Source organism: Nomascus leucogenys, chromosome 1a, assembly GCF_006542625.1.
Source record: "Nomascus leucogenys isolate Asia chromosome 1a, Asia_NLE_v1, whole genome shotgun sequence".
NCBI lineage: Eukaryota > Metazoa > Chordata > Mammalia > Primates > Hylobatidae > Nomascus > Nomascus leucogenys.
In genome coordinates this window covers 16962992-16977673 of record NC_044381.1, presented here as the reverse complement: position 1 = coordinate 16977673, position 14682 = coordinate 16962992, and the positions used below count along the sequence as shown (strand labels likewise).

Genomic DNA, 14682 nt, shown 5'->3' with positions numbered 1-14682 from the left:
GATATTAATAATAAATGACCTGGTGTTTTGACAACACAGAAAGGTTACAGAGATTCTAGAAAAGCACCCTCACCTCCAAAGTTGGGGGGTGGGTGTTTGTAATGCCTTAAAGCAAGCGTCCAGGGGCCAGAAGACTGTGAGTGGTTGTGGCTTAGGTACAGGGGACATATGGGAAGGGGGTAGTATGGGCCTGTTGTTCTGATTCATGTCTCTGAATCCTGAGAAGCGGTTTGCAGCCATATTGGGGTGACACCTGCTAACTTTGCTGCTGGTGCTGCTGCCGCCGCCGCCGCCGCCGCTGCTGCTGTGAGTGCTGAAGTCAGCTGAACCAGGCCAGTAAGGGGCCAGCAGATGCGCAGATGTTTTTGGGGTGGCGAGAGTTATTTTTTGTTAAGTCTATCTTATTTATTTATTTATTTATTTATTTTTGCAACATTTTCTTTCCTGATTACTAAAGTAATTGCTGTTTGGGGATAGTGGGGACATGGTCTGAATTTTTAATTTAAAAAGTAGTAAAGGACAATTTGTAGTAGGAGACAATTTGAAACGGAGGTCCCTGTTTTGTCTGTGTGTGTGTGTGTGTGCGCGCGCGTGTGTCTGTCTGTCTGTCTGTCTATTTCTTGCTCCCTCCCTATCTCTTTCTGTCTGTATCTTACAATCTTAGGTCCTCTGTCTGCTTCCTTCTGTGTGTATCTCTCTGTTCTCAGTAACCCAGCAGAGCATGTTGTGGCCCTCTGTACCCCCAGCACAGTCCCCACAACTGAGCACTTTGCCACTTAACTCTTGGTGGCTTGGGCAACTGGGTCCACGGGCTCCTTTGGGGTTAGGAGCACCCCAGGGTGTGAGCTTTCCAAGACCACTTTCTCCCAGAGGCTGCAGGAATGGCCTCACTGCCATGCTGCCTTCAGCTGCTGTGATTCAGTGTCTCTGGTCTGCAGATCAGCTGGGCGATTCTCCTGTCAGCCCACATTGATTTTCCTGTGGATTACACTACCTCCAATCACAAAAGAAATTGTGCTCCTCTCCTGGAGTGTCAGGGCAAAATGAATAGCAAACATTTTCCTACAGGCAGCTCAGCTCTCCTGTCAAAGGCCACTTGAGCAGGCAGGGCACTGTCCTTGCTCCCCCAACCCCCAAATCTTTTCTCTCCAACTCAGTGGAAAAGTTTCTGGGATGAAGTGGGGCATCACATGCAACTTGGAGCACACAGGATACCCAATTGTGCCTCAGTGAGATCCTTTGGTATCTTAAGACCTTCTAAATTATGGAATTAAGAGGGTTTAGAGGGGGAAAAGAGCGGGTGACACCAGATGTGTTAAGAATTTAGAATGTGCTTTATCATATATTAAAAAAAGACTCTTTGAATATCATCAAAGAGATTGAGCAATTTTTATTCCTTTTAAAAATACTGATTGGGGTCTCTGGTCTCTGGCTGGTATGTGTGTGTGTGTGTGAGTGTGTCGGGGGGACTGTATCACAAGGGCCTCTCTTCCTACGCTTGGTTGGTGCCAGGTCCACTTTCTGAAACCCTGGCATGCAGGGCGAGCCTTGCTTGTGTGGGCAGCTTTGGCATGGAGTCCTGGCACGGTGGATGAAGAGAGGCGTCAGCACTTTTCAAACAACTGACTAGCAGCAGAAGGCGGGCGCCAATCTCCAAAGTGGGCTTTGTGGGAGAGAGGTCTGTGTCCAGGCAAACAACCTGCTTGTAGAGGCTGGAAGAGGAAATGGCCAAAGACACTTGAAAAGTAAGAGAGAATCTTCTCTAGGGACACTGGGGGGCACATAAACACACATTCCTGCCCAGTTGAGCATGGGTTTCTGTGTATCCCATGTGTGTGTCATGAGATACTTATAGCAAGAATTTTCACTGATAACTTAGCCAATGTTTATTGAACAACAACCATGGGCCAGACACTGGGTCAATGCTCTGCCTATCATTGACCTCTCTTTTCACTTGTCATCTAGATTGAATCCTTGCAGTGGGGAAGGCAGTGTCATCCCTGTTGACGTGATCTGGAAACAGTGCATTAGAGAGTATAGGAGACTTGCCAAGGTATTGTAGATTGAATTGTGTCCCTGACCCCAAGAAATGTGTTGAAATCCTAACCTTCCCCACCTGTGAATGTGACGTTATTTGGATAAAGGGCCTTTGTGGATGATCAAGTTAGGAAGGAGCCATTAGGATGGGTCCTGATCCGATATGACTGGTAGAAAAACCAGGGAGATTTGGACACAGAGGGAAGACCATGTGAAGACTCAGGGAGAAGAGGAAGGACAACCATCTGTAAGCCAAGGAATGCCAGCGATTGCTGGGAGGGAGGCCTGGACGAGATCCTTCCCTCACAGTCCTCAGAAAGAGCCAACCCTGCCAACAGCCTGATAGCGACCTTTTAGCTTCCAGAACCATGAGACAGTGTATGTTTGTTGTTGAAGCCACCTAGCCTGTGATACTTTGTATGGGAGCCCCAGCAAGTAACTACACAAGCTCACCCAGCCGGTGGGTGGTGGAGCTGGTGTGTACGTATCCAGGCCCTGCCTGTCCCCGCGGTTATGCAGTGTAGCCTGCACACTGCTGGTTTCCTTGATGAGTGCCCAGCCAGCGCCTGGATGTGTTCCCGTGGGCCTTGGATGTTTAGGAGTTGGTATGTTGGCATGGTTTGGGGGCAGAGGCCAAAGGGATACTTTAGGATGAAGCTAGCGTCTTATATATACTTTTGCTTACAGGTCTAGGAATCTGCTAATTTTATCATTTATATAAAGAACTTTAAAATGTCTATATCTTTTGACCTATTGCTCGAAATCTATTAAAATAATGATAAAAATGGTGACATATTTCTGTAGAATTATATATCATAGTACTACTTATGAAACAGGTAGGAACGTTCCACATCCCAGGAATGTATGAAATGCCACGTTTCTATATTTTCTAAAGTGAAATGAAATCTGATAGAAGTCGATACTAGCCAAGGGTGGTGAGAAGAGCTCTGAATTCCTCTACGCCAGCTGGGTCGGCAGAACCTCTCCAGCCATAGTGTGTGGTGTCAGCCCATAGACAGCCACGTAGCAGTGCCCGTCTGAGGTCACCCAGAGCATCGGGCTCAGATAGGGCCATATCTCCACCATAGGTCACAGTTCAAGTCTTATTTCTTTTCCCAGTCTTGGGGAGTCATTTAGCCAGGGAGGAGCCCATCTGTTAAACGTCTGCAGCCCACATCCTTCAACCTCTTCCTTGGACGATGTAGTCTACAGGTGTCAAGGGCCTCTGTCTTTGAAACAAAAAGCCCTCTCACAAAGTACCATAATCTCCTTTAAATAAGCAAAATAACCTTTCAGAAGTACATTTTCTGTCTCTCTCAGGGAAAGAGAGCACAGCAGTTGTTGAGAAAGATGTTTCATCTTTCTCTCATGTGACCACAGGAGTCAAAACAAACACAAATAACAAAACAACACAACTTCCAAATAACATATCCCTAACACAAATAATGGCTACAGTTAAATGCCCAATCATTCAGACTCATTACATTGATTATAATCCAAATACATACATTAGACATAGACATTAAATTTTTAGTTAACATTAATAGGAGACAAAGTTCAAGTTGTAATGTGAAGTGAAAAAATAGAACATTATATTATTTTCTATTGCTGCATAACAAATTATTGTAAGTTTAGCCACTTACAGCAACACCCATTTACTATCTCATGGTTCTGTAGGTCCAAAACCCCAGCAGTCTTGTTTGCGTTTTCTGCCCAAGGTGTTGGCCAGAGTGTGTTCTCATCTAGAGCTGGGGTCTTCTTTCAAGCTCATTCATATTTTTGGTAGAACTGAGTTCCTGTGGTTGCAGGCCCAAGGTCCCTGTTTTCCTTGCTGGGTGTCAAATGGGAGTTGCTCTCAGGCCCTGGAGGCTTCTAGCATTCTTTGCCATGTTGGGCTGTCTATCTTCACAGTCACCTAAGGAGACTCCTCCTTGTTTCAAGTCCCTCTCATGCTTCGTATCTGTCTCCAGGAAAAGCTCAATCTCTGTCAAGACTCACCTGAACAGGCTAGACCAACCCAGGATCATCTCCCACCCTTAAAGTCATGCCATGGAACATAACCACATCATGAGAGTGATGGCCCATAATAGTCACAGGTCCCACCTGCCCACATTCAAGGGGGAAGGGATTACATAAAGCCATGTGGATTCCGGGATCATCTTAGAATTCTGTCTAATACAGACACCAGTCATAGATACAGCAAGATCTCAGCCATGTAATGTTTATGAGCTCAGAAGAACACATGTATGATATAAACCTCAATATTAATAAGACTTTTCTGTGGGGTAGGATTATGGATGACTTTTATTTTCTTCTTTATACTTTTCTGTATCTTCTAAGCATTTTATAATGAGCACGTTACATTTATGATCAAAGAAAACACCCACATTATTTAGATAAAGAAATAATTGGGCCTCAAGCTAGGATAGTAACGCATGACTAGTAGGCATTTGCTCTGTAAAATTAAGTGTGTGTAGCCGAATGGTTTGTTCGTTCATTTATTCTTTCGTTCATTCATTCACTGGCCCCCTTGGGAAGAAGGTGCAGACAGATTGCATTTTCCTATAGGACTGCATGCTGATGGGGTCCCTCTGTTCAGAATATCTCTGGAATCGCTTCACACTTTTCAGCAAAAAAAGATTCCAAAAGACAAGTAGTATTTCTATTTGTTATTACTCCTGGGGAAAAAAAAGCAAAGGAAAATTACTCAGACTGTTTGAGAAATACTTTGCAATTTCTATTTTCTCACCAGTATCCTAATAGCTTGATAATGTTTAGGTTTTGAAATTTCATATTGTCTTTGTGAGCAGAAAATACCAGCTTCTCATAAATAACTGAAATGAAACAACAGAACTCTTGGCTCGAATTCACTTTTCAGCCCGACGTGTCAGAAGGAGCCCAATGCAAAAACTCTCTCCCGAAACAGAAGCGTGGCCCAGGGAGACCAGCAACACAAATGATCCAGAAACCCTTATGGTGGGAACTCCCTCCACTAACAGAGCAGAATTGCTCAAGGATGGGAACATCAGCATGTGGCAAACCATCAGAGGGACATTGACTGGCCATCTCAGGCCATCCCGTGCCAGTAGCAAGTCTAGGGGCTGAAGTCCAGTGAGAGCATGAAGTAAATGAGGTTGTGCAGAAGAATAGGGCAAGGCTGCCCTGTACCAAAGGGTGATGTTGGCATGATTTGCCTTTGGACTTCCTTGTCTCCTCTTCCTTCTTCATTCATTCCCCTTCCCTTCACTGGTGCCCACTCCTGCCCTGGTGCCGGCTTCCATCTCCCACCCACTTTCAGTTAATGAAGATCATTAAGGGTTTTTTTTTTTTTTTTTGAAATGCAGATACTCTCAGGAGTATCTGCATTTTAATAAGGAATTATAAAAGGTGAAAAGGCCTTGAAGATAGCAAAGAATAGTTTGCTAATAGTGGAAGGACCAGTAAGGAGGTTATTTTTGCTTAGGGGCCCTGCCCGATGCCCCCAAAGTCATCTTCCAAATACTATTTTTTGTACAGTGTTGACCTGGCTCAGGAACGGGCTGCAGGGATTCTATTCTGTCAGCATTAAATGGGTGTTGACAGCTGGAAGAAAGGCATCAAAATATATAGGAAACAGCGTTCTTGAAATGAGAACTAAAATATCTGCTGTGTGTCTTCCACACCGTGTCAGGGGGAGAATCAGATGAGGTCATGTATGTGACAGAGTCTCATAAGAGACTCAGAAATGAACACATGCAGAGTAGTATCAGGATACGTGGCTTATGTGGTTGTCCCCAGCACAGTCAGAGAACAAAAGCCTGGGTGCAAAGATGATCGGGCTTTTGACACGGTCGCCTGCCTTAGAAACTGACACTAATTCATTAGGCCTTTTCTGCAGGTAGTCATTATATGTAAATGTCATGAGCGAATCCACTGAGATATAAAGGAGCATTCGCCCCTTGAGAGTTGTTCTGGGTTCCAGAGACTCACCTCATACTATGCCTCAGTTTCTCATTTGGTAGACCTGAAGATGAAAATAAGTATTGGTCTTCCCTCAGCAGAAATAGGAGAAGTGAATGGGCAGCTGGGGTGAAGATCTTTGAGGCCTCCCTGAAGAAGGGGGAAGAAGTTCTTCTTCCCGAGACGGGGTATATTTGGGCAAAGGTGAAATCATGTTGGTTTTAGTTTTTTTCCAACTTATCAATTATTTTCTAAATATAAACTTATAAACTATGAAGCATGAGAAGTAAATGGAGAGCCATGAAACTTCCACCCACTTAACGATAAATAACACCGTCACCCTCCACTCCATCCCAGGGTCTCTTCCTCACGCTGGGCCCTTCCCTTCCCATCACCTGAATACATGGCAAGGAACCACTATCTGAATGGTGCTTTTATTTTTTAAAGCAATATTCTTTATTCCTATTTCGTATCACAGTTTGACCACATATCCATTAACCATATATCACTTAGTCCTGCTTATCTTTTAAACTCCATATAAATGCCATCACCAGGTATGTATTCTTTCGGGACTTGCTGTTTTCAGCCAACGTTATGTGTTTGTGATTTGACAGTTTTTATGCCTCTAGGTTTGGTTCATTCATTCTCATTCCATTGTGTTCCATTTATGAATATACCACAAATCAGTCGTCTCTTCTCTTCTTGATAGCACAGCTTTAGTCTTTGCATTTATTTTAAACACGCTTTCACTGTAGGATTTAGGGTGCTTGTCTTAGTTCAGGCTGCTGTAACAAAATACCAAAGATATAATCTTTGGTTTATACCACAGAAACATATTTCTCACAGTTTTGGAGGCTGCCGGTCTGAGAGGGGGGTGTCAGCATGGCCGAGTTCTGGTGAGGGCCCTCTTCCACTTGCAGACTGCTGACTTCTCAGTGTGTCCTCACATGGCAGAAAGGGGCTGAGTGAACTCGTGGGCTGCCTTTTCTGAGGGCATTAATCCTACTCACGAGGGCTCCCTGCCCAGACTTAATCACCTCCCGAAGGCCCCACCCCCTAATGCCATCATGTTGGGGGTTAGAATTTCAGCATATGAATTTCAAGGGCAGAAACATTCAGTCCATTACAGTAGTGTTTATTCCAGTAGAGGTAAAGCCAAGGTGTGGTTAAATAGGACTAGGTGATTGGGCAAAGGAAGTAGGAAACTAACTGTTTTTTTTTTTTGAGACGGAGTCTCACTCTGTCGCCCAGACTGGAGTGCAGTAGAGCAACCTTGCCTCGCTGTAACCTCTGCCTCCCGGCTTCAAGAGATTGTCCTGCCTTAGCCTCCTGAGTAACTGGGATTATAGGCATGCGCCACCACGCCCGGCTAGTTTTTGTTGTTGTTGTTTTTGGTATTTTAATTAATAGTAGAGATGGAGTTTCACCATTTTGGCCAGGCTGGTCTCAAACTCCCGAGCTCAGGTGATCCGCCTGCTTTGGCCTCCCAAAGTGCTCAGATTACAGGCATGAGCCGCTGCGTGCCCTGCCAGAAAGTAACATTTTGAAGGTAAACCAGGACCTAGCCCCCAACTCTCCTAATGGTCTTCCTTGTACATGTTATCTCACCATTCTCAGAAACACTTTTTCAGTAAAGAAGTTGAGTTGGATAAGCCTCAGATTCTCTTCTAAGGCCACCTCCTAATTCAACAAGTTGTTCACTCACTGAACACATAATGAACATCTATTTGCCTCCATTACTAGATTCAGTAGAAAACGAAACAGGTACATCACAGAATTTCAGACCACAGAAGATATCAGAGAAAAAAGGAGTAGGCCACTAAAAAGTTTTTTGTTTTTGCTATTGTTGTCTGGTTTGTTTTTAAATTAGAAACTGTAAGTACTATTATAGAAACACCCATGGGTGAGGATACAGAGATCTGGATGGATCTATTTTAGGTAGAATTGTCGGGAAAGGCCTCCAAGAGAATGAATAGCTAAGCTTGAGAGGCACCAGCCACACATGGTCAGGAGGAAGAGGATTCCAGTCTCAGAGAACTGCCTGGGCAAAACCTCTGGGTAGAACAAGAGCTTCGTCTGTTCTAGAACTTGGGGGAATTATGTGAGAGGGAAGCATGCCTCCAGGTGAGCCCTGACTCTTCAGGGAGGGGCTCTGTGGGCCATCAAAAGGATTTGAGTTTTTTCCTAAGTGCAAATGGAAGGTGTTAAAGGATTTTTCAGTAGGGGAGTGACATGGTCAGATCTGTGTTTTTTAAAGATTACTGTGGCTGTTGTGAAGAGAATGGGTAGGAGGGGGCTAAAGCGAAAACTGCAACTGTCGGGCCTCGAGGGAGGTGATGGGGCTCAGGTTGGAGCGGCAGTCATGGAGGTGAGAGGGAGGGGACGGGCTGGGTCCCAGGATGATGTGGAGCCAAGTAGGGGCATTGCCACAATGTATTTTTAATTAGAAACATAATCAACATTGGGGGTAAATGGGGAAATAATAAGAACCAAGCTCACTTCACTAGAGAAGAGAAGGTTCAAAGAAAATGGGGTTGGTCAAGATAAGGAAGTTGGAGGAAGCTGTGATTCTTTAGTAATGGGACACTACAGATCCTCTGCGCATATGCCTCCTTCCCTCCCTCTCTTCCTTCCTCCCTTTCTTCCATCTTCTAACTACCTTGTCTGAAGACTGTCTCTAAAACTCTTCTCAGTTTGAAGATAACCTTCTTTACCAGAATGGAGCAGACAAGAGCCACCTCCCCAGTCTTCCAGAGGAGAGGGGACATCCAACCCCTCCCAATCCTTCCTGGCCAGAAAAAGTGCCTGAACCATTGTGTCAGATCCCAGTCTTGGCATAGGCTTTATATCTCCCTAACAATATACTGCCCATTTAAAGAACCGTAAAACATGACCGAATGGGGAATAGCAGTGGCTGTTTAGTATGCTTTAAAATTCTTTAATTTGCTGTGCCACAATAACTTGCACTTTAATAAAAGCAATCTCTCGTCTTAATAGCTACACAATAAAGAGTTATTTATATGAGTCAGTGTGCAGGCCCGGGCCTTCCAGGTGTGCCCCAGATTTTAAGCACTCCGAGCGATTTGCAGGCTGGCGCTGCCTGATGCAGCCCATGGAAGGCTCCTGACACTGCCATTTTGCAGTGTCACAACTCCAGGGCCACGGCCCGCCCCAGGCTCCTGGCCCTGCACAGCCCACTCGGCGCGCTGATTTATTTCGGTATTACGTTTAATTGTTTCCTTCTTGTGGAAGCCTTAACATGCAATGCTTGTAAATCTGACCCAAATCCTCCATATGGCACTCTGGTTTTCCATTTTCAAATGCATTCGCCCTGGAATAATGACTGTGGTATAACTCAATTTGAGTTCTGCTGCTGGGGACTTTATTACATAATGCTTTCTAATTGACCCTCATAGTTTAATAAGACAGAACATTTCACCAGAACATTGACAAAAGTTATTAATTTTCACTTCAGCAGAGACCCTTGTCCCAATTAAATCCCCTGATAATGCCTGACTGACTGACCTCGTTATGGCTAATGCTTATTAGTGCTGCAGAGGGGATAGCATCACACACTGTTAAAATGCCTAAATGAGCACATACAACCATCCACTGTGATTACAATTTACATACACGACAAATTTTACTCCCTAATCCTTGTCTGGCAATGAATGTGGCATGCTGCTGTCATACCACGGGATCAGCCATTGAGGATCTGGGAGGTGTAAAAATGCTCTGCGAGTGTGCTAAGCTACACCCAGTTAAATTCTATCTGCCTTTCTAGGAAACTATTTCAAGTGTGTGGGCGTCTTGAAACAGGGAGATTGACTTCTGCCCTTTCCTTTTTTAATGAGAACAACTAGTACTCATTTGTTTGTTTGTTTTTAGCTGACTTCAAAAAATAGAAAACCCACGAGCAGCAGCAGCAGCAAAAGGCTGTGATTTCAGCCTTCCTGCTTGGGTAGCTCCTACTCCCTGAAGTGGACTTTTCTTCCCTGAGTTTAGTTATATTTTTACATTTTTTCTGAGCTTTCATTTTGCAGGGGACAGTGGGTGGGGGCTTGTAGACTCAGCTTCCAGTGAGGGTATTGTAGACACCACCCCATTTAACTAATGACAGTGCCACCTACTCAAGCTAGTCCCGTATTGTGGGACAAGCTGTTGGAAGGTCAGTCGGAAGAAGAATGTATATTTGCACGTGCTGATAAAACGGAAGCCTCAGACTGGCAAGAAAATGAAGGCGAAAAAGCCTTACAGTGTCTGAGGCTTCAGATTGTTTTTCGACCTTTCTTCTTCTGGTCCACACAGCAGTGTTTATCTTTGAGGCTATCTGACCACGGCTCGATGTCTGTTTTTCCTGCGCAATGTAGTCATTCCCCCTGGGCTGTATGATTTGACACATGACAACAATCTAAGAGCAGAAATCAAACTTCTCAGACTCGTGGCAATGTGACAAGTAATGTGTATTGACACAGCAAAGTGCATTCTGGAAATACGAGTGGTTGGGCGGGCACAGCCCCTTGCTCAGCTAGAGATAGCTTAACTCATAGGCTTCAGTTGCCCACAAAGATAAAGCCAAAATTTAAATAATAATAATAACCAGCTGGAAGCTGCAATTCATTGAACTCTTTTCTGTCTCTCTTTTTCTTTTGGTACCATCATGTTGAAAGCAGAAATTTTGTGGGAAAAACAATAGTAATAGTAACAAAAGAAGAAAGTGAAAAAAAAAATGAAACTAAACCTCCTTAGGGAATATTTTAAAGTACTGCATATTCTCCTCCATCACTCATTCTGCAGATGTCTACTGAGTAGCTCCTTCGTGTTGGGCACTGTGCTAGGTTTCCAAATACTAAGGTGAATGACCTAGAGATAGGGCACATCATACCTACTCACAAGACACCCTACCACGTGATGCTACAAAGGTTTATGGGACTCCCAAGAGGGGGCACGTAACCCATATTTGATAGTTCGTTCCTCCATGCGTTCGACACATGGGCCTTTAGCCCTACTATGTGCTAAGTGCTACTGAGTCTGTCTATTCCCAGTGTTAAAGAGTGACTCCTAGTGGTGACCCAAGGTGTAGCGGCTTCCTCAGTGAGACAAGCATTCAATAGGGCATTGCCTATGAAAGGCTTTCACTGCCTGTTTGTGGCATCAATGATTGATGGCACATATACCGAGGAAAAGTGAACTCATTTGCCCAAAAGAAGATTTTTTAAAACACTGCTGTGGGAGAAGAATCATCACAGAGTTGTGTAATCGCAGGGAGAAGAAGGATCCATTTGAAGGATGGAGGTAGGTTTAGAGAAGATGTTGTGAAGGAGGTGGTCACAGAGTTCTGGGTATGGCTTTGGTGCTTAGACTTGAACCCACATCCTTTTCCCCTGTTGGGGTCTCCTGCCGTTGCGCTGGAGCCAGGTCAAACTGGCCCAGAGAGCCAGTTATGTCTAACTCTTTCCTACGGCATTTTCAGTTCTGTCGCATTGGTAGCTTGAGTTTAGCCATGGTGGGAGTATTTACACCACAGAAATTGGCAAACTCTACAAGCCAGAACTCTTCTTCTACAGCTACCCCTGCCCCCAGAACCAGTTGTTAAACACTGATCAGCATACCACTGTCTGCACACAAGAATCCCTAGCTGTGTGAAAAACTCAACACTGATTTCATTAGATGACTGGCAAAGGCTTATACCACAATGCAAAGCTCTGGTAAAAATTCACACCATGCCTTAGGCTTGGGGCCCCTAACTTCCATGAAGGCAGTGCTGGGACCCTATGCTCAGGTTGTCCACAGAGAGACAAGAAAGACTTCTAAGTCTGTTGAGAAGATTCTGAGCCAATTCCCTGAAGCAACTGCATGGACGAATTACAGAAGTGGTGTGAACTGGTCAGGACAGGCTGCTGCCCTAGATGACGGGTGTCCCACTCAAGGGCACTTTACTCAAGGGAGCAGCTGTGAAATAATAGTAATGGGGATGATCCAGGGCTTCTCTGAGAGAGCCAGAAGTGGAATACACCATGCTTGGGGATTTGTGTTCTCTTTCAACTCAGTGACCCCACTCTCTAGGAAACATGACTCACTTAAGGCTGGGCTCTGTCTTCTCAAGCTGAGCACCTTGTCCCATGGAGTGGAGCCCACAGGGAATGGGGAGGACTCAGAAGTGTGAGGAAGGTCTGTCTCCTAAGGGTTGAGGAAGAAATCCGAGTTGATAGATACCTCTTCCCTCCCCAGCAACGAGGGCTGAATAAATGGCCACCGATGGGAAAGGCAATAGGGCACTAGAATAGCATGTGGAAAGGCACAGCATTGTGGGCAGAGGAAACCGTGGAGATTTCTGTGGGACCTACGGTGTGTTCTCAGGGGAGAGGGTGATGGCAAGAGGAGAGCATAGAAAAGAAGATGGGACCCAGACTGTGTGGGCTGTGGTGTTTGTTCTTTATTCTGTAGCCAACAAGGAATCAACACAGATAGTTAGAATAGGGGAACGATATGGTCCAATCTCTTTTTAGGGACATGGAGGGTAGAGAAGTAGGGGAAGAGTTTGATGGCTGGGGGACCAAGACCAGGCTTTTGCAGACACAGTTATTTGCTTATTCAGTATCAGTTCTCATTTTCTTCCTTCCTAACAGAACCTCAATTTTATTCAGAGAGGCAATGTGTGCTGCATGCGAAAGAAAACAAAAGAAAGAAAATAATACCATTCCCAACCTTCCTTGCAGAGGGAGAGGTCAGACAACGCAGTTCTGGCCAATAGAAATGTCAAGTGATATTTCCCTGGGTGGAGCTTCCAGGAGAGCTCTTTGAAAGGGGTCAGATTCAGGAGGCAGTTGCTTCTTCTCCCTTGCCCTTCCCTTTCTTCTAACCTGGAATGTGGATTTGGAAGAAGCGCAACCATTTTGCGACCATGAGGTGACAAGCATACTGAGGATAGCCATATGGCAAGTGTGGCTGATTGGAAAGATAGGAGGCATGCGGGGTCCCTGGAGGCATTGTGGGGCTGCCATATTGGCTCTAGATCTCCTGCATCTGGATTTCTTATTGTGTAAGGAAAAAATCGTACTCTATTTGGTTAAGCCACGGCAAGTTCACCTTTCTGTTACATCAGCTAAACCTATTCTTAACTCTTTCTGGTACTGTTTCATAGGTCCAGGTGACAGCCCCTGAGTACCTGAACTACACAGCAGCCAGTGGCATGAAGAGGTGAGGAACAGCTCTCAGGTAGACTTGGCAGCAACATCTTGTTAGGGAGAGTGAAGCCTGAAAGACAGTGTAGTTCCTGAAACTGACTGAAATATAGACGGCAGAATCGGCCCACCCCAAGGATTCAGGTTTAAGGGCTGGGTAGGACACATGCCAGAGACGATGAGCTCAGTCAAGGGCAGAATGAGTTTGAAGTGCTCAACGTGCAATGTAGACGGGGCATCTTCTGGGCCACTGGAAAGGCCTGTCTGCATTCGGGAAAGAGGTGGGGAGAGTTCTGAAAAAGAGATATGGCAGTTACCGGCAAAGTGATGGTGGCTGGATCCATGGGAGTGGACAGGATTACACATGAGACAGATGTGTGAGGAGAAGAGGGGCAAAGAGACAGCTTTGGGGAACACCACCAGGCAATGGACAGGCGGTGCTGGGTTGGAGGATTATGGGGGATAGAGAAGGAGAGTGAGAAGGGCTGGGAGAGAGCGGGGAGAAGAATTCACAGAGGCTGGGTCCCAGAAGCCAAAAGCAGAGATGGTCTCGAGAAGGAAAAGAGCAGTCAAGAGTGCCAAATGCAGTGGAGTTGTCAAGGAGGATGAGGAATGAAAATTAGCCTATGGATTTGGCAATTATGATGTCAGTTTTTCTGCTAAAGCTGCTCCCACTGAGGTCACTAATGAAGCCAGAGAAATAGAATGATTTGCCCAAAGTGACATCGTTAGTAATGAGTCTAGCATTAGAAACTGAGGCTCCCGACTCTGGTTAAGTGCTCTTTCTCTTTTATTACACATACTTTTAGGCTGCCCCAAATCACAAAATCAGGTTTTCATAGAACAGCTTTTGGGTATCATTTATGATTAGGTGCAAAAACCTTCTAGCTGTCTTTACTGATAAGTTAGTTTAAATAGGTGTCACTTTGTCCTCAGATTAAAGTATCTTCTTAGCTAATATTTTGATGTGCTGAGATCTCCTAATGGAGAAAGAAGCAAGTCAAGACAGGCACTGTCCACTCCCCTGCTTGTCACTCAGGGCTCTCAGCCCTGGCTGGAGGCTGTCTTCATTTCTCGGTCCACGTCCTGCCCCACAGCCAGAGGCTGAAGAGAGAGTCTGAAGTATTGCCTGGCAGAGGAGTGCTGTTTCTTTCATCTCAAGCAAGAAGGAGCCTTTCCAGAGACTGGCCCATCCTGAGCAGACTAGTATCCAGCTGGACATACAGCATTGACCCCCGTGGGGACCAGAAACAGCCTGGGCATGTGAAGCTAGCGGGCAATATTTTAGCCAGAAGTTCTTACTCTATTTCCAGACCAATCAACATGAAGGTCACAGTGTCTATAAAAAGCCTGAGCTATCTATCTACATGAGAGGTGGGGTTCAGAGAGAGAGGCAAGAGAGTCCGTCTTGAAATTCTCAAGGCTGAACTTGAATCTGTCTCTCTGTCTTTTTTTTCTCCCCTCCCCAAAGCAGAGGTCAGAAAGGTGTCACAAGGTGAGGGCAAGATTGTCAGAACCCCAG

At 45.2% G+C, this 14682-nt stretch overlaps 1 protein-coding gene across 1 annotated transcript in view; it reads left to right on the top strand.

The window, feature by feature from the left end:
• Positions 1-1668: 1668 nt before the first annotated feature.
• The window catches only part of C1AH9orf92 (chromosome 1a C9orf92 homolog), a 75576-nt gene continuing 62562 nt past the window's right edge, over positions 1669-14682 (top strand). The window contains exon 1 of the mRNA XM_030814692.1: positions 1669-1745. The gene's annotated coding sequence lies outside the window, so the exon portion shown is untranslated. The remainder of the gene's footprint in view (positions 1746-14682) is intronic.